We start from the raw sequence: 26,063 nt of genomic DNA on the forward strand, positions 1-26,063 counted from the left end.
ACAGCAATGAATAGCCTAGTGCCTTGTCAAAACGCAGTCTTGGCTGGGCATGGTGGCTCACGTCTCTAATCTCAGCATTTTGGAAAGCCAAAATGGGCAGAACGCTTGAGCCCAGGAGTTTGAGACCAGCCTGGGCAACAGGCGGCACACACCTATAGTCCCAGCTACTCAGGAGGCTGAGGTGGGAGAATCACCTGAGCCCGGGAGGTTGAGGCTGTAGTGAGCCATGATCATACCACTGCATACCGCCCTGAACAAGAGTGAAACCCTGTCCTAAAATTTTAAAAAATAAACAAACAAACAAATAAATAAATAAAACACAGTCTCAGATTCTGACTCAATAAAACAGGGCTCAGGCCTGAGATTCTGCATCTCTAGTCCCCAGATGCTGCTGATGCCTGATTTTAAACCACTGCTGACAGCTTACAATTCATAAATGGAGGACTGTTTTAATCTACATCTTCACAAATTTAAATCCATATATTCAAAATAACTATATAGTCATGAAAAACACAGGAAAGCATACTAATGCAAACGGTACTGTGTTATTTATCTCAGAAACTCCCTCTGAAAAAGCTGATATTAATGGGTTTTCATTCAACAAGACAGAGGCAGAACATAACACCATAAAAACGACAAAAGATAAACTATTAGAACTCTGAAGAGAGGAACTACTGGTGATCCCACCCACAAATGAGCAGTCAGCTGTGAGGATGACAAGATCTTCAATGAATTTCAAACTCAAAATCTCCCACTAAAATGAACTTACTCTGCTTAAATTTGGCAACTTCTTATCCAAGAACAATAAACTGTACACTATCAACTGTGAAATAACTGTACCCAGAACTAGCTGGGCCCAGAGCAAAATGTTTAGAGATTCCGAAAAAGATTCAAAGATTATGATGCATTTCAAGACAGAATCCAAACAGCAGAGCATTAATCCAAGTGTTTCCGAGCCCTGTGAGACTGCACAGGTCCCACACCCATGAAACCAGTTCTGTCTATACCTTTTAATAACTGGTCCCACTGGAATCCTCAAGATAGCAACACCGAAGTGAATATCTGACATCATATGCCAGACTGGCAATAAACACGCAGAAGATATTTCTAGTAGAAGCTGCCGCTACCTAAACATATGGAGCACAAACAGAACAAAAATAGAAGCAGCTGCTTCCGCCCAAGAAAACACACGGGAAAGACTTAAGACAACAAAATGTGTTATGACTTTTAATACTATATATTTAACACAACACTACAAAGAAAATATTTGACACACAAATTTCACACGATCTTATACAAAGACATGCAAACACACATTGCCCAAGTTCTAATTCCTATACACCCCAAGTCTCCCGTCAGCACTCCCTTCTCCCACCACTATTAAAACTACTAGAACTACACAAGCTCTACGTCATCCAAGTCAGACCCATCTAACAGAAATAATAAATAAACTTATGAGCCACACATTAAATGTTCTAGTAGTCACATCAAAAAGTAAAAGAGAAAAACAAATGATGACATTAAATTTAAAAGTATCTTTAACAGAATATATCCAACAGGGTTATATTATTTCTTTTGGTACTAAGTCTTCCAAATCCAATGTGTATTTTATGCTCACAGTACCTCTCAATTTGAACCAGCCACATTTCAGATGCTCAAGAGTCACACATGGCCAGTGGCTTCTGTACTAGACAGCCCCGCTCTAATGACATTATAATTCAAAGTCTCTCTCAGCACTGAAACAGCCCCCCATCTCCTTCCACAGCTACTATCACTAACAATGTTTTCCACACAAGGGCCAAAGTGGGGTAGGTAAGAAGAGGTGATAGGCCACGTTTTTCCTCTCTTTTAAAACAGAAACATACAGGTGAAATCATGTATATTCTTGAAATGAAGGCAGACATTCTTCAACTCAAAAAAAGCAGATCACAAGAAAACGAGAACTGTTTTGTAGCCTCTAATTTCTAGAAACATTTATACCAATAACAAGAAAGTTTTCAAATCCTTCATCTTGAAATAATGCAAAGAGCTAGATCCTTCATCGAGAGGCACAGGTGGGTCATCGCTGGTTTAGACCTTAAGGAGCCAAATTTAAAAACAGATGCACACCAGCTGGGCACGGTGGCTCACACCTGTAATCCCAGCACTTTGGGCAGCTGAAGTGGGTAGTCAGGAGTTCAAAACCAGCCTGGCCAAGATGGTGAAACTCCGTCTCTACTAAAAATACAAAAGTTAGCCGGGCACAGTGGCAGGCACTTGTAATCCCAGCTACTCAGGAGGCTGAGGCACGAGAATCACTTGAACCCAGTCAGCAGAGGCTGCAGTGAGCCGAGATCGTGCCATTGCACTCCAGCCTGGGTGACAGAGTGAGACTCCATCTGAAAAATAAAACACACACACACACACACAAAAACAGGTACATATCTCTGAGAATTGATTTCATTTTATAAGCTAGTTCAAAATATATTTTCAGAAGAAGGAGCAATGCCCAGGCCATTAAAAAAATGTTGGGAAACAAAGATATTTGATTAGTGTGGACAAAAAACTAGAATTCTCACTCAACCTCAAGAAAACAGACCTCACGGCATCCCTTGATTATTCCATAAGCAGCAGACGCGTTTACACCGAACCTCTGGCCAAGTTTATAAGCAGGCTGGGGAACAGGATGTACTGAACAACCAAGCTGAGGCAAGGCTGTTCGTACTGGCTCATCTACTGATGCAGTGTCCAGACACCTGGAGGCTGAGGACTTCCTTCTAGGCTTGGATTCACGCATGCAGGAAGCTTAGTTGAACAGTGCCTGACAAGATCCAAATGTAAAACTGCTGGGCTCCAGGAGGGTTTGGTGATTGCTTCCAGGTATGCTAAAAGCTGCATGCCACTAAGAAAGGGCCAGGGAGGAAAGTGTCTATTAACAGGAAAAACAGAGTCACTCCAACTGAGGTTATCTCTTAGTGTTGCAAGTTAATGAGAAACTCTTCCCCCTGACAGCAAAGCTCAATGCCCAGGGAAATTTTCACAAGAAGGGGCAGAAACATGGAACACAAAGGAGTAAAAGCCACTGGTCTTTGAAAGCAGCTCTCACTAACTTCTAAGAAAAAAGACCACAAAACACAGAAAGTTCACGCAGTAGCTGTTTCTCCATTCTTAGTAAAGGTGTCAATTTCATAAAGGTGCAGCCCCCTAGACACACAAATTAAATCAAATATCAGGTGCATACTAGAGTCAATATATTTCTTTAGAGAAGAGGGCAATACAAACTCAAACCCAGTTTTATTGTATCTCTGCAACTGCTTCTTCCAAAGAAGGTGTCAAAAGCAATCAGCTTTCTACTATCCAGGTATTCCAGAATCTTTTCCAGTTTTAACTTGAAACTGCTTTGATATTTCAAGCTTTTCTTTGAGAATAAATAAAGGAATCAAATCCATTTAATATGCTATAGTAACCAACAGGTATTAAAGTATTAATATGAATTATGTTAAGGAATACAGGAGTAGTACGACAGATGGTCCCTAAAGCCTTGAAAAATACAATAAAATTGAGAACAGAGAAAACAGAGAAAGGAAGGCATACATTTCAACCTTGCTCCACAGAAAGGTAGCTCAAGGGAGGACAGCCTGGCCAAAAAAGAGCTCATTATATGTCAAGCCTAAGTTGAGCCTCAAAATACTGTATGGAGCATTTAGCAGGTGATGAATGGAGCTGCACAACATATTCCAGGCCAGGCGACACCTCCTTGAAAGCAGTGAACAGGAAGACCCAGTAGCTTCAGGAGTCACAGCAGGGAGAAGACCCTAAGGACAAGAAGAAGGAGCCTTTGGGTAGGTGGTAGGATTAGGTTGGCAACACAAGGCCAGATCACAAAGGGCTGTGTGTGAACGCACTGTGCAGACTTGCTGCAGAAGCAGACAGACCCAATGAGTTTTAACTGAGGGAAGTGTGCATTGAAATATCTACAGCAGAGATTAAACTAAGTATTTTAATAACATACAAAAACAATTCTGAACAGAAGCAGACATTGGAAGTGATGTGGAGATGACAATGATGCTGTGGTTAGTACACTCTCAACAGAGTTCATATCTCCTACAAAGGTGAAGAGAGAGGGAAGAGGACAAACCTCTTTTGGGTCTGGCCAAGTGTGAATATGACTTAAATGTGGGACAAGAAAGGAAGGGGATTAAGACGCATGAGGTGGGGCACTGTAGAGATTGCCCACTGTGCTAAGACAGACACTGGAGTCTGCAAGAGCAGATCTAGAGTGTGAATGCGTAACTGTCAACAACGTGAAAGACAGATTGGAGAGGGGCGAGCCTAATGAAGAGGGGCCCACCAGGGCAGAAGATGATGCCTTGCAATGGCTTCTGTGCTCAAAGCCAAGGCATCCGCTATGAGATTTCACACTAAATGACCATTATTCCTCTAATGCCACCAGCATTCTGCCTCCTCCAAGTCTAATTTCCACTTTTTCTTCATTCTGGAGCTGTACTTTGGTATCAAATTATACAAATTTATACTTGCCTTTAGAATTCTAAGCTGTCTGGGAAGTACACAACCCTCAGAAGGCAAATGCCTATATATACCCTGTACTAACTCCAAATACACTGCTAGGATGCTAACAGCAAGACAAGATGTACAACCTTATCACTCACTTCTCTTTTATATTTAAAAAGTCAACCACCAACCAAAAAATCCAGTCTTACTTTTGTCAACTAGTTCAAATTAAAGCAACTACAGTAACATGTTCCTCTACAAATTCTCATTATGAAAGTTTGAATGTACAGCAATTTCTGAGCCTATTTTCCACAATTTCGAAAACTTCAGTCCAAGTACAAGCAAAGCATGGGTTATTTATACTAAGAACAAGTTTTGCTGAAGTGAGACTGAGGGGTTGTGTGGGGAAAGGCAAGTAAAGAGGATGGCACAAGGGTAGTCGAGTTTTTGCCAGGAGTCTTCTTAAGAGACCAAGGAAACCGAGGAGAGGCAAGGAATACCCAGCTGGATCCAGATGCACGTGTGCATGCTGGAGGGGAGGGTGTGTGAATACAGGTAAGACGGTATGATAAAAGTCAACGTTAGCCAGGCCCAGTGGCTCACATCTGTAATCTCAGCACTTTGTGGGGGATGGTGGTAGGTGGATCACTTTAGTCCAGGAGTTCAAGACCAGCCTAGGCAACAAAGGGAGATCTTGTCTCCACCACAGAAAGTACAAAAAATTAGTCGGGCATGGTGGTGCACACCTATAGTCCTAGCTACTCAGGAGGCTGAGGTGGAAGGATCACTTGAGTCTGGGAAGCAGAGATCACGCCACTGCACTCCAGCCTGGTTGATAGAGTAAGACCCTGTCTCAAAATTTTAAAAAAAATTTTAAGTCAAAGGCAAATCACTAAATTCTCATGGGCCCTAGAAAGGTTTCCCATCTGAAGCATCCAAGATTCTTGGAATCTCTGAAACTGGGTAGGATTCCAAGAGCAAACAAATGAGTCAAACATCAGAAAGGAAGCAACACGTAACTGGAGGAGAGTAGGAAACATGGTTATGATTGGCATGGCTATTTGAAACAACACAAAAAGTTTCTAAGTCTCCAAAACTGAAGAGATACAAGGTGGCCCTCAGCAAATGAAAAATGGTGAACTGCTTGGCTAGAAAGGGAATTCCGTACTAATGTGGTGAAGGGAAAACTTGGAAAATCCAAGTCAGTGAAGTTTATATTAAGTGAAACCCAGTTATGTGCCATTTATGACTCACCCAACCTGAGGTAAGTGACAATGGTCATTTATTATTTAAATATCTTACAGACAATGTACCCAAAGAAAATGGCCTTTCCTAATCAAGTAGAAATTCAGGAGCACACTGAGATGCTTTTGGCAAATGGTCAAAAGGAAGCAGTCTTCAGACTAAGAAAAGAGCTATCAAATTTATTTTGTGGTTATAAACAATTCCACAATGAAAGACAGAATTGGCAACTTGGTCACAAAAAAAAATCTTTTAAAAGCCAGTTTCTTAAAATTTTAGCTATTATCGTCAATCTTCCTTCCCTAGCAAACTTTGATCAGACTGTATATAATCCTTAAGTATTCAGGGCTATCTCAACAGCCTCAGAAAAGCAGCAATAAACTGTTAACCTTCAGGAAGTTATTTCTTTTGTAAATGTTTTACAGTATGCAAGTTAATGTGCAAGAAAAGTTAAAGTAGATTCGTAGACTACTGAGACTGCTCAGGAATAAAAGCTCAACAGAGAATGGTCTTTATAGCTCCTTATGAAAAACAATCTTCAATCTCTCCTAGCTATTCCACAATTACATTAACTGTCTGGACATTGTAACTTTATATAAAGGTGGGAACATAATTATTAACAGCAGCTACCAATTAGGTGCCTACCATACTGCCAAACTCTGGGCTTCATGCTTTTAAATACAAGATACTCTATACCTTCATGGTTTTGTTCTCATTTTGCAGATGGAAAAACTAAAATTCTGAGAGGTCAAACGACTTACTACGAAAGACCAGAGCTAGTAAACATGCTAGCAGAATACAAACCCAGGTATGACTAGCTCCAAAGTGTGCACTCTTCCTAGTCAAAGCAGCAGTCATCAAGAGCATGACCCAGCCCAGCCCAGCTGTGTGTGACCTCAGCTTATAGAAGGCAGCAACAGCAGGTCAGTCTTGCAATCCAATGGCTCTCAGGACAAGTTCATGAAGAGGAACCGTGAGTCTCTGTGCACAGGGTGGAGAATCACCTCCCAGACAAGATAGTTGGGCATTCAGCCTAAAGAGTGCTTGTGGTGGCTCTGGACAAGTTCAGCTCCTGTGGCCAGAGGCTCTGATGACATGGATTCACAGGATGCCACAGGCTTGCCAAAATGCACAGAAAACACAAAGCTAAGAGGAAGAGCTAACGCTGGGCAAGTCAGCAGTCACACTGCTTGACACAACAAATCAAGAAAAATTTATTTAACATGAATGAATATAAAGTCCTTTCAGACAAAAACTGAAAAACAAGATGGGAAGGCGGCCAGGGAGAAGAAAACTGCTGAAGTGAAGAAAAGAAACAAAAAAGTCCAAAGATTTCAGTTGATTATAAGTCCAATAGAAAGTTCTAATATTATGATTGTCCCAAATGAGTAACTAATAAGCAAAGAAATCTCAGAATATAGTAATAGATAAACAATGTCTGGGACCAGAGGAGAAACTAATCCCACCGTGGCCTGCCCTGAGCATATCACGTCACACCAGGAAACAGCAGATTCTGTTCTGAAGGAAAACAAAGAGTCTGGCAACCACATGGCATCCAAAGAGATGGTCAGGGCAGCAGAAAGGCTCACTACTTGGAGGCATAAAGTAACTACCTCTGAATATATTTAAAAGCTTAGAGGAAAAGACCTGTCTTGTATTGTACCCAATGATGAAATAAGAACCAGTAAGTAAAAAGTGCCAATTATCTGCAAGCAGTAGAAGCAAAACTTGCTAAAGATGAGGGCTGTGGCTGCATGCGAGGCCCCTCAATTGGAGGTGCCCTGGCAAAGCCTGGATGATTTTCTATAAGAACAAAAGGAGTTTCTGTTCTGGACAGGAAGGTTGTACTAAATGATTAACATGCTGTTTTATAAATCTCTTCCCAAAATCTATCGGATATAAAAGGTACAATACATGGCTACATTTGGGCTGACATGGAGCTCCAGTAAGAAAATAGAAAAGATTATGCAACCTTCCAGATGCTTAGTGGGTTGAACCCCACGCATTCTTCACTGCTCTGGAAACTCTAGTAACACAACAAAATAAAAGACAAAGGAGAAAAAAGGAAACGACAGCCAAGAACGCCAACAAATTCATGAAAAGACAAAAAACTTAATTTAGGAAGTCCAATATTCAAATAAAAGAAGTTTTAGAATAACATATTATAATGTATCACCCACCTCTTGGCCAAGGGAAAAAAAAAGGTCGGGGGTGGTGGGGGTGGGGGCACGGGTAGGAAACAGAAGAAAGCAATTTTCCCAGAGCTTGACAAATGTGGCTCTCCTTAGGGCCTGCACAGGCCAACACAATGAGTGGTGCGACAGATCCTCCCAATGTACTGAGTGTAGTTCCATGGTAGCAGAAATGAAGAATCTAAACCTTCTAGTGGTGGGTGCGGAGGAGGGGGACTCACAAAAACAACACAAAAAAAGGACCATAACTTAGTATCAATTCTTGAAACCAACATTTTCAGACATGGAAGATCTGACGGATCTATTCACACTTTCTCAGGTAGCTACTGGAGAATGTTCTTCACCAAAACATGACAACACATGAAACCAGAAATAGGAGACATCAAGAGACAGACAACTCCCAGAAGAAAGGTGAGGAGAAACACCAGCAACTACGGAGAAGGTCAAGTGCAACCAGTACAGAGGAAGGCATGAGGCAGAGGGTGTGGAAAAAGTGAGTCCAAGAAAGAGACACAGCTGACCGCCAGATGTATCTGACCACACTGAAGAGAATTTTGCAAATTTTGTGAGGGATTTTGGGAATAATTAACCAAAATATACATACCTTTAATACTGACTTTATCCAAAAGGTGAAGGAGGGAAGGAGTTACCCATGTAAGAACTAAAACCTCCTCTTCATAATTAGAAGATAAGTAGATTAGAAACAGTTACATACAGGCAAATTATTTAGAAATGTGGAAATAAGAGAAAACAGCTAAGAGATGAAGGTGGCAGTCCCAAATGAGTAATTCAAAGATGAGAAAGATGGAACAATTGTTATCTTTTGCTATAAACCTTGCAATATACCTCTGACTTCTTAGCCTCTGTGAAGAGTCTTCATGAAAGAACTACAGGCAGAATATTTCCAAAGAAGTTGAGAAAAGACAACCTATAGTAGAATCTGATAGGACATGCTACAACTGATTGTGATTGTGTATAGAACAATAAAGGGCGTAGTTCAACAAACTTAGAAAACTTGTAAAAATTTAAGGTGTTTAAAGCTTACAGTTATTCTTTGATTATTCGCCAGCAGGCATTTGGAGACTTTTGAAATCCATCACCTGTTACTGAACCAGTAGCACCAACAGTAAACTTCATTCACTCATGGACTTAACTATCCTGGCTTGCCCTCTGACACAGCAACTTGATGTGGTAAAGTTTTATTGTGATTTTTTGAGCACAGGGCAAAGACTGAAATTTTTCTGAACAAGAAGAACAGCTGTGAATGACACTTACTGAACACTAGACAGCTGTAGAAATCTGCCTTTGCTGAAGTCTCAATGGCTGATATGTGAATCATCTACTAAATTAATGTCATTTAAACAACTTTCTCTGGTTGATAAGGAAGGTCAAGCTGCTTCATACACTTCCTGTAGGATATGAGCTCTCCATTCCCATAAAAAATTGGCAGTGGACCTGTTTTCTGAGCTGAAACTACAGTTACATAGCATTTTGCAGACCTTGATGCAAAGGCAAAGGAAATCTCCATATTTCAAAATCCATTTAGGGGTGCAATTAAGGAGCTTTCACCTAAACTATAATTAGAAATGATTAATTTACTACGTAATGACATGCTAAAAAGTAAGTATCAAGAGAAGAATCCAAGAGAATTCTACATATGCCTTCCAAATAATGAATATACTCAACTGAAGTAATATGCTTGGGGACTGATAGAGAATGTGGGAGTACTTACCTGTGTAAAAAGACATTTCCAAAGATGAAAAATGTTAAAACCTTGCTGCAGATCAATATTAATAGATTTGATGTACCTTTGCAATACATTTTGATGAGGGCTACTCTAACTTTAAAGACCAATTAGGTGAAATATTATCCCCCTAGAAAAAAGAATTCCAGTCTTCTCACTAGTAAGAGAGAGCTGTATTACAGAAAATTGAATTCAATTATTACATTTGAATCTCATCAATAACAAAGCCTGTGAAAACTTGTTGTGTCTCTTGGTATATAAACACCTTCATAAAATTCTCTTTTTTGCCTCTTCGCCCACAAAACCTAAAATATTTATTATCTGGCCTTTGCAATAAATGCTTTGTTTGCCAGTCCCTGGTCTAAAATGCCCTACACCCACAGTGCTGTTCCTCTCCAGGAACCCTTGTAACCACCTGGCATTGATTCTAGGACTCCTGCAGACTGTGAAGGGTTCACTCTAGTGTGGGACAGCATGCTGACGAGCAGAGATGTGTAAAAGGAGGAGGAAGAGGAATAACTAAAGGTTAGAAATGGTTCCGCAAGCTGCCAAAGCTAAGAATCTCTATCAGCAAAGGAAAACAAAATAAACAACAAGGAGGGAGAGACAGAAAGTCTCAATAATATCCTGAGAAATGCCTCTGACATTTTAGCTCCTACCACCAAACTATTAATGATACCTATATTTTGTGAAAAGTACTAAAGACACAAAGAAGTTAAAGCTGCTTACTCACAAAATACTTAAAACGTAGTTAAAGAGAAAAAAATAATTCTAAAATAATTTCATGAGATGCTCTAAGAGTTCACAAAGGAGTGACCACAAGGGAACTGGAATAATCCAAGGTGGTTTGACAGAAAAGGCAGGAAGAAAGCTGAGCCCCAGAAGACGTGAATTCAAATACAAAGAACAACAATAAAACTCTATGAGGCCGGGTGCGGTGGCTCACGCCTGTAATACCAGCACTGTGGGAGGCCTAGGCAGGCAGATCACTTGAGGCCAGGAGTTCAAGACCAGCCTGGCCAACATAGTGAGACTCCGTCTCTACTAAAAATACAAAAATTAGCTGGGCATGGTGGTGTGCGCCTATAATCCCAGCTACTCAGGAGGCCGAGACAGGAGAATTGCTTGAACCCAGGAGGTGGAGGTTGCAGTGAGTCGAGATCGCGCCACTGCACTCTGGCCTGGGCGACGGAGCAAGACCCTATCTCGAAAAACAAAAAAAACTCTATGAGACAAGGAGCCACAAGGGGAATGAATACTTGCAGAGAATTCTCCACATGGGATTCAGGCAGAAGAATATGGAGGTGAAGTTGAGAAAATCCTAAGTTGTGTACAAGAATCTGAATATCGGGGACAAGAATAGGACGTCACTGTTTAAGTGCAAGGGGAACTGCAAGGGTTGAGTAGGACTGTTCTTCAGGGGCTGGGGCTGAGGAGACACCATATGCAAAGTAGTATTTTACATGCCTATGAAACATCCACCTGGCAGTCAGAAGCACAGACCCCTCACAGCAAAACCACCATAGGATCTCCCCAGGCAACAAAGTCTGACCTAGCTTTGCAGCCGTGGAAACAAAAAGAAAAAGACAGTTGCAAGAGTCAAGAGTAGAACCAACAGGCCCTGGTAAATCACTGCTCATCAGGATAAAAACAAAGCCGAGTAAAAAGTGACTAAAATTTCAAGTCTTAGAGCTAGCACCAGTTCAGGAAGGTAGATGATTAAATGATTTTTGTCTACCTTCTAGAGATACAATGGGAACAAATGAAATTTGATTAACTATGCTTGCATTTTCCCCAAAAGGAACTACTGTGCCACTTCTGCCACTTCCTAGTAAGTGTCAACTGGGCCAAAAGTCTAATATGCAAATTCAATCTCTAATCTTCAATAAAAAGTTCTAAAGTGATGGAGATTAGGACTCTGAAAGACACAAGTGACTGACCACAAGTCAAATGTCCTTTTGCTGGTATAAAACAAAAACAAACACAAAGAGAGAGCCCCAGTGCCCTGGAAGCAGTGGCCTGGGTGGCGACTCTTTCTCTGCATGCTGCTACTTCAGCTTACTAGGCCTGGCTGGTCTTTGGCGCCCCTCTCAATAACCCCCTGTAAACTTAGAATCCCTTGAGTTCTGCAGATTTAAGATATACCAAAGCAGACTAAAGAGGGTGTCATTTAACTTCCTAAAAATACCAGAGTACCACAGAACCATACTGCACCTAGCTCAGAGAGACTGGTCTCCACCTGGTTTGCTACGACTCCAGGGTCTCACAACAGAACCATAGCTTTCCTTGATGTCATTAATGGAAGGAAACTCCTGCTAATCGTAACGTTCTTACCTTTCAAAACAAGTTTAAAAATTAAAAGAAATGTTTTCTTCTTGGTGGCTCCTTGCCCATTACAGGTTATCCTGGTAACAGTTTTCCTCCAATTTACCACATTAGCAGATTAGCAGGAATAAAGTGGGATATGGATATGAAACAAGCTCTCCTGTAAAAGAAAAAAAAAAAAGCAGATAATCACATTTAATGATAGCTGCCATTAAAGCATACTGGGTCAGGGTCTTGGGTCACACAGAACTATACCACAGGGAATTGAGAAGTTCTAGTTAATCATTAAAATTTTTCTATAAGAACATAAGAAAAAAGGCACTGTCAGCTCTCTACCTTAGCTTTTATCCTACATTACAGTATCCTACATTACAGCTTGTATCCTACTTTACAGTAGCTCAGAAGTAAATACAGATGTCATAATAGCACTATCAATGAGTGAAGAAGAAAAATACATATTCTCACCTTTGTCTTCTGAAAACATCAATTCTATTCTTATCCAACATAGGGCCCACTATAAAGGCACCACACTTTAAAACACTACAATTTTACAATTTCCTTCCTTTAAATGCCCCCTAGCAGTCCACTTAATACATTTAATAATAATGTCAGGAAGCATGACATTAAGATCACTGAAGTTCTAGCTATACTCAAATTAAATCTCTAATGTCAATTAACCAAACACTGCACATGAAAAGGATAGAAATTATCTTCCAAGGCACGCACTTCATATATAGCTTAATATTGCGGAAAAATACTTAAACTGTGGACATTGAATTAATTAGAATTCTTCTAAGTAGTGAAGCCTGACAGGGCCAAAAAAAAAAAAAAACCAGAAATCTTCTAAGAATGCAATCTACAAGGCATCTCCAAAACAATGCTGTTCATCTAATGTCTTTCCCCCATAAAACTCATACTACATTGTGATATCAACATTTTTCCTCAAGTAAGATAAATTATGTTAAACATTTGTTAAAATCAATCAACAAAAATAACAGTAACAAGCCTAGGTGCAAATTAAAATGAGCATATTTAATTTCAAAAATAAAATACTTTACCAGTTAGGTGGTTTTTGAATATACACTGCAAAAAGTATAATCATCCAAATTTTTGCTTAAAATAAGAACAGACCATGTGGCTGTGCTGCTGGAGTCCTTAGACAAAACAGAAAGGTCCTCTATGGCAAATCCCTCTTCCTTCCAATTTAGGATTGTGTATCACATCGAAAGTCCTATTTCCTTAATTTCCTCTCATCTGAAACAGTTCAACATTTTTTTCCATTCATTTCACTGACATCTTTGAAGAATATGGGTTATGTGTTTCTGGCAGTAGTACTACATAAATGAAGCTTTGTTTCTCCCAGAGCAACACAGAAAGAGACAAGATGATGTCAATTTGCCCCATTATTGGTGATAATTTCAATCACTTGGTTAAAATTATATTTGCCAGATTTCTTCACTGTAAAGTGAGCATTTTCCTTAGTCATTAATTCATAATCTGTAGAACAATACTTAGAGACTATGTTCTTAGAACGTTCATCTAGTAATTTTAGTGCCAACTGGCAACTCTTGTCTGAATCAACTGATACTCAGTTATGAAAATGATGAGGTTTTTTGAGGCAGTCTACGGTTCCTCCTGGCATTCAAACTTCAGTGAGGGATGCTCCCTTCTTCCCACTTATTCTTTTTTTTTTTTGAGACAGAGTCTCGCTCTGTCGCCCAGGCTAGAGTGCAGTGGCGCGATCTCGGCTCACTGCAAGCTCCGCCTTCCGGGTTCACACCATTCTCCTGCCTCAGCCTCCCGAGTAGCTGAACTACAGGCGCCTCACTGCAAGCTCCGCCTCCCAGGTTCACGCCATTCTCCCGCCTCAGCTTCCCGAGTAGCTGGGACTACAAGTGCCCGCCACCATGCCCAACTAAGTTTTTTTATTTTTAGTAGAGACGGGGTTTCACTGTGCCCGGCTAAGTTTTTGTATTTTTAGTAGAGACGGGGTTTCACCGTGGTCTCGATCTCCTGACCTCGTGATCCGCCCGCCTCGGCCTCCCAAAGTGCTGGGATTACAGGCGTGAGCCACCGCGCCCGGCCCTTTCCCACTTATTCTTTCCTTATGTCATCAGTATGGACTCACAGATTCGTATTTTATTAATTTTCATTTATTTTTTTTTTGAAGACAGGGTGTTACTCTCTCGCCCAGGCTGGAGTGCAGTGGTGCGATCTCAGCTCACTGCAACCTCCACCTCCTGGGCTCAAGTGATCCTCCTGCCTCAACCTCCTGAATAGCTGAGATTACAAGCAATCGCCACCATGCCTGCTTAATTTTAATATCTTTTGTAGAGACGGGATTTCACCATGTTGGCCAGGCTGGTCTCAAAACTCCTGACCTCAAGTGATCCGTCTGCCTTGGCCTCCCAAAGTTCTGGGATTACAGGTGTGAGCCACTGTGCCTGGCCAATTAACATCATTATTCACTCTGATGTTCAAATTGTTCCACATTTAGCCAGTGGGAGCCCCTTCCAGCATGCTCTTGTATGCTTTTCCTAGTTCTCAAGCACTTCCTCATTTCCTCATGTAACATGTTCTGGATTTGTCTTATGCATTCTCTGTTCGACTTCGAAATCTGCCATTTCTCCAAGGAGTCTTGGTTCCTTTTAGTGGGGGATGTAATTTAGAAATGAAGGTCTGAGAGCAAAGTACGTTCAAAGATACTGGGGCTGGCACTTCCTCTGTCCTTTTATAGTGAACAAAGCTGGGAAGGAATGTCAATTTCATATGTTCCAACTCTGTTGTGTATCCCTGACTTTTAAATATGAATAAAAATCAAGGATTACCAGACACCTCCAGAAAGCCTCTACCATAAAAAGTAGCAAAACAAACAGAAAAATGCAAGTTAGAGGAAAAGACAATCAGAAAACACGAAAGAAAAGTGAAAGCCTAAAATGGAACATTTTAGCAACATTTTCCAACATCCAACCCACAGGGTAGGTTCTTTAAAAAAAAAAAAAAAAAAAGACAGAGAGAGAGAGAGAGAACAAAAAACAGAAGGGAGGAAATCAGATAAATAATTCCCAAAAATGTTCCTGAAAACAGACCCACACCAAGGAACATTACTGTTAAACTGCATGACCCTGGCACAAAGAAGAGCCTAGGTCTTCTACAACCAAAAATATGAATAGTTTCAGATTTCTCAAGAACAGAAAACAAAAAAGTGAAGTAACACAACACACCCATTAGGATGGCTACTATAGGGAAAGAAGAAAAAAAAAAAAAAAAACAGGAAATAAGTGTCCATAAAGACGTGGAGAAACTGGAACTCTTGCGCACCACTGGTGGGAATGTAAAATGGTACAGCAGCTATGGAAAAACCATATGTTCATTCCTCAAAAAACTAAAAACAGAATTACTATATGATCCAGCAAGTCCACTTCTGGTTCTACACTCAAAAGAACTGAAGGCAGGGTCTTGAAAAGATATTTGTGTACCGTGTTCACGGCAGCATTCCTCACAACAGCTAGAACATGGAAGTAACCCAAGTGTCCATCAACAGACGAATGGGCAAGTGAAGTATGGCAGAGATGGAGCATCCCCGTCCAAAATGCTTGAGACCAGAAGTATTTCAGATTTCCATTTTTTTGCATTTTTAAATATCTGCATATACATAACAAGATATCTTGGGATAGGGCCCAAATCTAAACATATAATTAAGTTGTGTTTAAAGTGTACTTTATACATATATCCTAAAGGTAATTTTACACGATATTTTAAATAAACTGTGTATTGTGTGTCTATATTTTAACTGCAGCCAGTCACATGAGGTCACATGTGCTGTATGAGGTCAGGTGTGGAATCTTCCACTTGTGGCATCGTGTCGGCACTCAAAAAGTTTCAGACTTTGAAGCATTTCGAATTTTCCAATTAGGGATGCTTAACCTGTATATACATGTAATGGAATATTACTCAGTCTTAAAAAGGAAATTCTGATATACGCTACGATGTGGATGAACCATAAAAACGTGCCGAGTAAAATAAACCAGTCACAAGAATGACAAAAATGTCTTTTGATAAAGGCACAAGACTATGTAATTCCAACTTATTGGAGGTACTCAGAATAGTCAAAATCAGAACCAGAAAGCAGAATAGGAGATGGAGGATAGTGATGATTGCACAATGTTATGAAGGTATACTATTAAACCGTACACTTAAAATGGCTAAGATGGGAAATTTTGTTAGATGTATTTTATTACAATAAAAAAATGATGAGGCAATGTCTAAAGAATTCTGAAGAGATGCGTTCTGGCTGAATGTCTGTTCCCTCTCTCTTCCATTCATATGTTGAAGTCCTAACTCCCAGCATTGTTATATTTGGAGAAAGAAAGAAATTACAGTTAAATGGGGTCATAAGCGTGGGGCCCTGATTCGACAGGATTTGTGTCCTTATGGGACACCACATGCACATGAACCAAAGGAAAGGCCATGTTGAGACAGTCTGGGCCATAATATCGAAAGACACAATCTTGAATGCCACAATCCCAAATGCTGAATGCTCATCTGCAGTGGATTCTAATTATTGACTGGATAACTTTGTGAACATTAGAATTCTGGGCGTGTTGGCCGGGCGTGGGGGCTCACGTCTGTAATCCCAGCACTCTGGGAGGCTGAGACAGGCGGATCATGAGGTCAGGAGATCCGAGACCATCCTGGCTAACATGGTGAAACCCTGTCTCTACTGAAATACAAAAAAAATTAGCCGGGCGTGGTGGCGGGTGCCTGTAGTCCCAGCTACTCGGGAGGCTGAGGCAGGAGAATGGCGTGAACCCGGGAGGCAGAGCTTGCAGTGAGCCGAGCTCACGCCACTGCACTCCAGCCTGGGCGACAGAGCGAGACTCTGTCTCACCAAAAAAAAAAAAAAAAAAAAAAAAAAAAAAAAAAAAGACTTCTGGGCGTGGTTTTGAAAGTCAGTTTGCAAGCTCTTCTGAGCTGGTATGACTTTTCTTTCTCTTCTCTATGCTCTTCTCATTGTTTCAGGATTGCCCGCCCCCCACCCACCGCCTCACCCCGCCAGCTCCTGGTTCTTTGTCCCGGCCATCTCCTATGGTACTGCGCTGTGTCTGCCTTGTGGAGACCCTGAGGATGTTATGGATGGAGTTACCAAGCCCCAGCAGGCTGGTCCAGTTCCTGGCCTCCACAAAGTATGTGTTTTTTTGCCTCGGGAGACCAGCTGCTCTGTAAAACCTGCAGCCCCCAGCAGAATCTGGCCTATTTTCTGCTCGTTTCACAAGAGAGTGAGCCCCCCTGGCTCCAGCTGCCCACCTGCATGAAGCTCTGTTAATGGCTGGGACCCCCGCAGCGCCTGGGCCCTGAGCCTGGTGCTGGGCCTGGGCTTCAGCTTCTCTCCAATTCCCAACTACTCCACATCTGGTCCTGGGAGATGTTCTTTCCTTTTGAGCCTGAAAGATCAAAAGCTCTAAAGTCTAAAATCCTGAAAATTACAATTCCAAAAGATCAAAATCCAAAAACTGTAATTCTGGAAAAAATAATTTAAAAAAACTTCAAAGACATGTATTTACATTTTTAAAGGGGGATTTCAGGCCAGGCATGGTGGCTCACTCCTGTAATCCCAGCACTTTGGGAGGCTGAGGCAAGTGGATCGCCTGAGGTCAGGAGTTCAATACCAGCCTGGCCAACACAGTGAAACCCCATCTCAACTAAAAATACAAAAATTAGCCGGACATGGTGGTGCACGCCTGTAATCCCAGCTACTCGGGAGCCTGGGGCAGGTGAATCACTTGAACCTGGTAGGCAGAAGTTGCAGTGAGCTGAGCTCACGCCACTATACTCCAGTCTGGGCAACAGAGTGAGACTCCGTCTCAAAAAATAAAAAATAAAGGGGATTTGAGAAACATTAAAAAATGAGAGAACACGTCATAGGTCACTTTACACAATAAAATAGGCAATAATCAGGCCGGGCGTGGTGGCTCAAGCCTGTAATCCCAGCACTTTGGAAGGCCGAGACGGGCAGATCACAAGGTCAGGAGATCGAGACCATCCTGGCTAACATGGTGAAACCCCGCCTCTACTAAAAAAATACAAAAAACCAGCCGGGCATGGTGGCGGGCGCCTGTAGTCCCAGCTACTCAGGAGGCTGAGGCAGGAGAATGGCGTAAACCCGGGAGGCGGAGCTTGCAGTGAGCTGAGATCCGGCCACTGCACTCCAGCCTGGGCGAAAGAACGAGACTCCGTCTCAAAAAAAAAAAAAAAAGGCAATAATCACATGCATATTTTTGCAAGGATACAAGGTATAATTCATGTCTAATAATGACAGTCACATGGGTAGACTAACAGTTATGAGCAGACAAACCACATTCATAAAGAAATAGGTTAAAAAAAAAAAAAAAACGAAATACATAAATGCATATAACAGCCAGCATGGTGGCTCAAGCTTGAAATTCCAGAGCTTTGGGAGGTTCTGACAGGTGGAATGCTTAAGGCCAGTTCAAGACCAGCCTGGGCAACATAGTGAGATCCCACCCCTACAAAAAAATTTTTTTTTAATTAGCTGGACTTTGGAGTATGCACCTATAGTCCTAGCTACTCAGGAGGCTAAGGCAGGAGAGTTGCTTAAATCCCAGGAATTTGAGGTTTCAGAGAGCTATGATCACGCCACTGCACTCCAGCCTGGGTCACAAAGCAAGATCTTGTCTCACTCATTCATTCGTACATACATTAAAATGCATATAACTACGGTTGGTAATTGTATGCACTGAGCTTTATAACTGCAGTCATCTAAAATACCATGATAGACAACCTATGTCTTTTGATGAGATCTACAAAAAACCACGATGGATCAACATCACATATGCAGTTGCTCAGAGAGCCGAGATCTTGAATTTTGTCTTTCACAAATGCGGATACACAAAAAGGACATCTCTTCATTTACTGAGGAAGTTTCAACAGTTTTACACATATGTACAATGCTTACACACAAAGTCAACATGGAGTCAAATGTGCAAAAAATGCATAAAACAAAAAGAATATATACCACTTACACCCCTAGTATTGAATATGATGTGAAGACTAAATACATAGCATAGCAAACTGGCGCTACGTGTGAATGGGCAGAAGTCTTATAGGACTGAATAATTTGGCAGAAGAGATTTCTTGTAGTTTTTGTCTGTTTTCAGATCTACGTCTATGATCTTCAAAATACTCGTTACACTTGTATTTGAAGAGTGGTTGTGGTCTTCAAACTCTGTAAGTACATGCTGTCTGTTTCAAAGTCTGTTGTGTCCAGCTGTTGCAATTAAGCAATTTTCTGCTTTCATAGCCCCAATAATAATTAACTTTAACATTTTCACCTTTCACCATTAAGCAGCCTCATACACTTATCACAGCCTTTTTGCAAGGGAACAATTTCACAGATCTGTTCCATTGTGTTTTAAGAAACACAGTAAGAAGGAATATTTGACTTCCCCAATACCAGATTTGTATTAAGCTTCTTCAGCAAGACAGAACTGATAAGATATGTATACAGATACATGAGAGGGGATTTATGCGGGGAATGAGCTCATGCGATTATGGTGCTGTGAAGTCCCACAACAGGCAAGCTGAAGACCCCGGGATGCCAGTGACAAGGCTCAATCCAAATAGCCTGAGAACCAGGGACACCAGTGATCTCTAGCTCTGAGTCCACAAAAGCCTCAGGACCCAAAGGGACTGCTGGTGTACATCCTGGAGTCCAAAGGCTGGCAACCCTGGATTTCTCACGTCCAAGGCAGCAGAAGAGTCTGTCTGGGCCCTGGTTGATTGGATGGTGCCCGCCAACACTGAGGGCAGATCTTCCCCGCAGCCCACTCAGACTCACGCATTAGTGAATGAGGTATTATCAATTATAAAATAGGGATAATGACTAATAACAGGAATGGAAAAGCACTTGTACAATGCCAGCACAAAAGGTTTGTAAGGGCAGACATTCGTACCTGACGTTTTGTGATTAAGCAAGTGCATTTAGATGCTGTTTTGAGAATCTTTCCATCTCCTCTGGAAATACTCTCACAGACACAGCCAAAACCTAATGTTTCACCAGGCTTCTAGGTATTCCTTAGTTAAGGTGTCATCTAAAACTGAGTCCACAAGTCCACCTATTGTCAACTTGGCACCCACACGCATCTCCTTAAACCATACTTAATTTATGAATAAAGACAGTAACAAGGTAATAGTTCCATCTAACGTGATGCAACTATCCTATGTACAACAAAATACATACTAATCCCTTCCCTAGTAATTGGCTTTCAGGGTTTCAACACCCAGGATTTTAATCTTTTGTGATTTTCAGAATTTTAGAGATTATGATCTTTAAGGATTTTGATCTACAGGGATTCTGATCTTTAGGTATTCCAACATCTGAGATTATGGTGCTCCAGACTGTGTCATCTGGTATGATGACTGGCACCACATGTGAGAAGAGATGGTGTCTATAAACCAGAAAGAGGCCACTCACTAGAAACTAAATTAGCAAGAAGTTTGATTTTGAACTTCTAGCTTACAGAACGTGAGAAAAGAAATTTCTGTTGTTTAAGCCACCCAGCCTATGATATTTTGTTATGGCAATCCTGAGCAGACTAAAATAGAAGGAAAAATTTTCCCAACCCAAAAGCATATACCCAGTTAAACTATATCAATCACGAGTACACAGAAAGATACACAGTCTCAAAAGATCTACCTCCTACACACCTTTCTCACTGAAAACTACTGGCAACTATGCTCCACTAAAACCAGTGAGAGCAACAAGGTAACACAGAACACAGGAATAGGAGATCCAGTGGGGAGAAAAGAGGTAAAAAGAACCCCAAAGGTCGCAGAATGGGAGGGCCAGCAGTCCAAACTAGAAAGATTCCTTCAAAAGGATAAAGCTCAGGGAAGATCTGAACATGTAACTGGCTAAAAGTCTGAGGCTAAATTAGTGATAAGTACATTTAAACATACATACACACACACACACACACACACACACACACACACACACACACACACACACACACACGGCTGGGCGCAGTGGCTCACACCTGTAATCCCAGCACTTTAGGAGGCTGAGGCAGGTGGATCACCTGAAGTCAAGAGTTCAAGACCAGCCTGGCAAACATGGCAAAACCCCGTCTCTACTAAAAATACAAAAAGTAGCCAGGTATGGTGGCACACGCCTATAATCCCAGCTACTCAGGAAGCTGAGGCAGGGGAACCACTTGAACCCGGGAGGCAGAGGTTGCCAGAGCTGAGACTGCCGACACTGCACTCCAGCCTGGGCATCAGAGTGAGACTCCAACTCAAAACACACACACACACACACACACACAGTGAGACTCCAACTCAAAACACACACACACACACACACACACACACACACACACAGAGTAACACAGTAACACATTTCCAGAGGAAACCAAAAGTTGTTTAGGAAAGGAAAGCATTTGTAATTTACCACTTAACAGCTGTAAATAGTATACATGGGCCGGGTGCGGTGGCTCATGCCTGTAATCCCAGCACTTTGGGAGACCAAGTCAGGCGGATCACAAAGTCAGGAATTTGAGACCAGACTGACCAACATGGTGAAACCCCATCTCTACTAAAAACACAAAAATTAGCCGGACGTGGTGGTGCATGCCTTAATCCCAGCTACTCAGGAGGCTGAGGCAGGAGAATTGCTTGAACCCAGGAGGCAGAGGTTGCTGTGAGCTGAGATCGCACCATGACACTCCAGTCTGGGCGACAGAGCAAGGCTCCGCCTCAAAAAAAAAAAAAAAAAAAAGTATACATGGTCATAATGTAGTATATACATGGTTCTAATGAAAAAACTAAAGTGATTTAACCAAAATGTTAACAAACCTCTACTGGCTGGATAGGGAAGACAGAAAATGGCAATGAAGGTGCAATAAAGGAAAGAAGTGAGAGCCAATCCTTATCTTCCATGTCAGAAAATCAATAGATACTGCTTAGAACTAAAAAAAATCCACAAGTATACACACAAGTATGAAGTCTTCAAATATAATCTTCAGACATATGGAAGTAAATATATATTTTTAACTGGTTAAAACAGCCCAAAGTATTACACTATCTTCAGGAAAGGGAAAAAGAGAGTGGGATACTTAAGGACTCCTGTTTCTCTTACCCAATCTCCTAGAATAGTTGATTCCAAAATATGGACATATAAAACTTTAGCTTAAAGAAAACTTAGAAGTTTTTAAGAAAAAAATGCTGGGGCTCATGCCTATAATCACAACACTTTGAGAGACTAAGGCAGGAGGATCACCTGAGCCCAGGAGTTTGAGACCAGCCTGGGTAACATGGCAAGACCCCATTCTCTACAAAAATTTTAAAAATCAGCCAAGCATGGTAGCGCACACCTGTGGTCCCAGCTACTCGACAGGCTGAGGCAGAAAGATCACTTGAGCCCAGGAGGTCGAGGCTACAGTGAACTGTGTCGCGCCACAGCACTCCAGCCTGGGCTACCTAACAAAATCCTGTCTCAAAAAACAAACAAACAAACAAAAAAAACCCAAAGAAGAATGTTGGACTGGGAAGAAGTATTAAATGTTGAGAGACCACAGAGCTGTAATATCAGTTCACACAGGTAATGAGAAGCTAAGACAAATCACTTAACCTGAGTATCCATTTCTTCATATATAAAATAAAATAGGCCAGGTGTAGTAGTGGCTCATGCCTGTAATCCCAGCACTTTGGGAGGCCAAGGTGGGCCAATCACTTGAGCTCAGGAGTTAGAGGACACCCTGAGCAACATGGTGAGACCCCACCCCTACAAAACTTATCGGAAAAAAAAAAAAAAAGGCCGGGCACAGTGGCTCGCCTAAGGTCAACAGTTTGAGACCAGCCTGGCCAAGAAGGTAAAACCCCGTCTCTACTTAAAAAAAAAAAAAAATTAGCCAGGTGTGGTGGCAGGTGCCTGTAATCCCAGCTACTCGGGAGGCAGAGGCAGGAGAATCGCTTGAACCCAGGTGGCAGGGGTTGCAGTGGGCTGAGATTGTGCCATTACACTCCAAACTGGGCAACAAGAGCAAAACTCTGTCTCAAAAAAAAAAAAAAATTAGCCAGATGCAGTGGCTTGTGTCTAGTCCCAGCTACTCAGGCGGCAGAGGTTTCAATGAGCCAAGATTGCCCCATAGCACTCCAGTCCGGGTGACGGGAGTGAAGCCCTGTCTCAAAAATAAAAATAAGAGAGTTGGAATAAATTAACTCTAAATTTTCTTGTTGCTTCAACAATGTATGACCCTAATATAAAAATAAAGCTTTAAACATGGTACCAGTGGCTACAGAAAAAATTAAGCAGGACTTGGTTAAAAAAAAAAAAAAAAAAAAAAAAAACAGAGAAGCAAAATAAAAAACTAAAATCTGCTTTAAGCCCTGTGGGACTGAGAAGGTATTGATGGTGAAGGAGAAGTTAGACAAGCATGGTTGAAAAAAATCAAGATCCAAGGTTTCCTATTCTCACAGGGAAAGAATTTAACTGACAGTATCCAGACATACTATGGCACAAGACCATTAAAAAAAGCCAAGCCACAAAGAGATGCTTTGAAAGTTAAACATAAACAGATGAGGGTGGAATCCATGAGGATGATGAAAGGTGCTCCCTAAAGAACACTAAAGCTGAAAAGGGAGGAATTATCCAAGTATTTAATTTCTATTTACATCATAATTAAAGGACGGAGTGAGAAAGGACATGTTTAGAGTAAGGCTATTCCGAAACACTGGGCTCTGCTGCACAGCATCATGGAAGCTAACGAGGAAGACTATGGTTTTAATCAATAATATCAGATGTGGTTCAGTGGTTGATAGCATTAGACTATTCTCTTAGAGGAATGAATCCAAAGCCCTTCTCTCCAAAAAAGAAATCAAGACAGGAAAAGAAAATAGTATACTTTTATTTTTAGCCAATCATTCCTTCAACAGACTGCATTTTTCTCAACAGTCCCACAACCTAACCCTGTCACACAACCTAACCCTGTCACAAGATTTCTCTTCTTTTCAGTACTGCTGACTCTGACGAACACCAATAAAGAGAATGCAAGTGCAACATAATGATAAAAATAACATTTCAGAATGAGGACTGCTTTGGACTAAAACACCAAAACCACAAATTCTCAACTAAACAGCATCTAAGTGAACTTGCTTAATTAATCACAAAATTTGAGAAGAGCAGGAATGAAAACCATCCTTACAAACCTTTTGTGTTGGCATTGTACAAGTGCTTTTCCATCCTATTATTATCATCCTCCCTGTTTTACAGTCAAGGAAAATTATCAACATCTTCCCTGTTTTACAGTCGAGGAAAATAAAGAATTTACCCCAAATCACTCTTATATGGACACTAAATTTATTTAAAAACAAAAAGCCGGCCAGACATGGTGGCTCACGTCTGTAATCCCAGCACTGTGGGAGGCTGAGGTGGGGGGATCACGAGGTCAGGAATTCGAGACCAGCCTGGCCAACGTGGTGAAACCCCATCTCTACTGAAAATACAAAAATTAGCCTGGCGTGGTGGCAGAGGCGGAGGTTGCAGTGAGCCGAGATAGCGCCATTGCACTCCAGCTTGGGCAATGAGAGCAAGACTCCATCTCAAAAAAACAAACAAAAAAAAGTCAAAAAACTCACTTTGGGTGGGCTGGGGGGGAGAGCAGCAGTAATCTGCTCCCTATCCTCTCACATAAAATTTTTTTTTTTTACACATAAGGTCTTGCTATGTTGCCCAGGCTGGTCTCAAACACTTAGGCTCAAGCAATCCTCCCACCTCAGCCTCCCAAAGTGATAGATGACAGGTGTGAGCCACCTCACTCGGCCTCATATAAATTTCTAATATAAATACCATGATATTCTTGATGTAAACTCACAAGAGGAAACCATAGCTATTGCATAACATGCAAGAAAGCATTTCCTCCTGAGAGCATATATCATACACAACTAAAGATGCACTCTCGGCCGGGCGCGGTGACTCAAGCCTGTAATCCTAGCACTTTGGGAGGCCGAGAAGGGCAGATCACGAGGTCAGGAGATCGAGACCATCCTGGCTAAGAGGTGAAACCCCGTCTCTACTCAAAAGAATACAAAAAACTAGCCGGGCGAGGTGGCGGGCACCTGTAGTCCCAGCTACTCGGGAGGCTGAGGCAGGAGAATGGCACCAACCCGGGAGGCGGAGCTTGCAGTGAGCTGAGATCGTGACACTGCACTCCAGCCTGGGTGACAGAGCGAGACTCTGTCTCAAAAAAAAAAAAAAAAAAAAAAAAGGTGCACTCTCCATTAGACACACAGGTGGTATCACAAAGCTTGGACACACAAAAGCAAAGAACTCTACTTTTTAACCGGCATCAGGAAGTCCCAGGACAGGCCACCTCAGAATGCCCTCCTAATGCAGATCTCAACAATCCCATTGCTGCAAGTACCCTCACACATTTTCTAAAACACCCAAATTTGAAGAGATGGAAGGTAATGAGATGGGAAGATAATTCATTTCTACAAGGATTTGTTCACCATTTTTACCTTCAATGCATAGCACACTGTAAATTTAAAAATCATCCACAAAATTTTAAATACAAAAACCATCAAAAATAACTGCACAAATGTCCATAATCAGGAAACAACCAACTTACATGACTATTGATAAATAACCTAATTCCCATGTCTTCAGAGGCATCTTCCAACAAAAATCTATATATAGGCAACTCGATCAATTTCAGAAAGACCAATCATTTTAATGCAGGCCGAGGTAGGAGTATCAAGGCTTCTAAGCCATTAATCAATAATCACCATACCAAAAAAAAAGGAAAAAAACGCAAAAAGACTACTGTGTAAAGTACAAAACACCCAAGGTAAATCCATACTATCACCTTCTAAAAGCAAAATCATGTATGTAAAGTACTTGAAGTAAACACCTTGGCACCTAATTGGATTACATTATTGTCTGGCTATGCACCCTAATGGACACTCAAATCACTGTAGGTACACATGAAGCCAACACAATCTAAGCTGCTATTAAAATACAACCAAGTCATAAATTAGTACATCAACAT

General features: G+C 41.4%; 1 protein-coding gene across 50 annotated transcripts in view; it reads right to left on the minus strand.

The window, feature by feature from the left end:
• PPP6R3 (protein phosphatase 6 regulatory subunit 3) overlaps positions 1-26,063 on the minus strand; it is a 158,365-nt gene that overhangs the window by 88,323 nt on the left and 43,979 nt on the right. For 39 of the 50 annotated variants that reach the window (XR_013403469.1, XR_013403472.1, XR_013403470.1 and 36 more), the window contains one exon: positions 12,004-12,154. The exons of 3 other annotated variants lie outside the window; for them this stretch is intronic. The gene's annotated coding sequence lies outside the window, so the exon portion shown is untranslated. Of the gene's footprint in view, positions 1-12,003; positions 12,155-17,301; positions 17,439-18,567; positions 18,667-26,063 lie in introns of all 50 variants that reach the window. 8 more of the 50 variants (XR_013403473.1, XM_077961908.1, XM_077961887.1 and 5 more) reach the window with 2 other exon arrangements.

Source organism: Macaca mulatta, chromosome 14 (genome assembly GCF_049350105.2).
Source record: "Macaca mulatta isolate MMU2019108-1 chromosome 14, T2T-MMU8v2.0, whole genome shotgun sequence".
Taxonomy (NCBI): Eukaryota; Metazoa; Chordata; class Mammalia; order Primates; family Cercopithecidae; genus Macaca; species Macaca mulatta.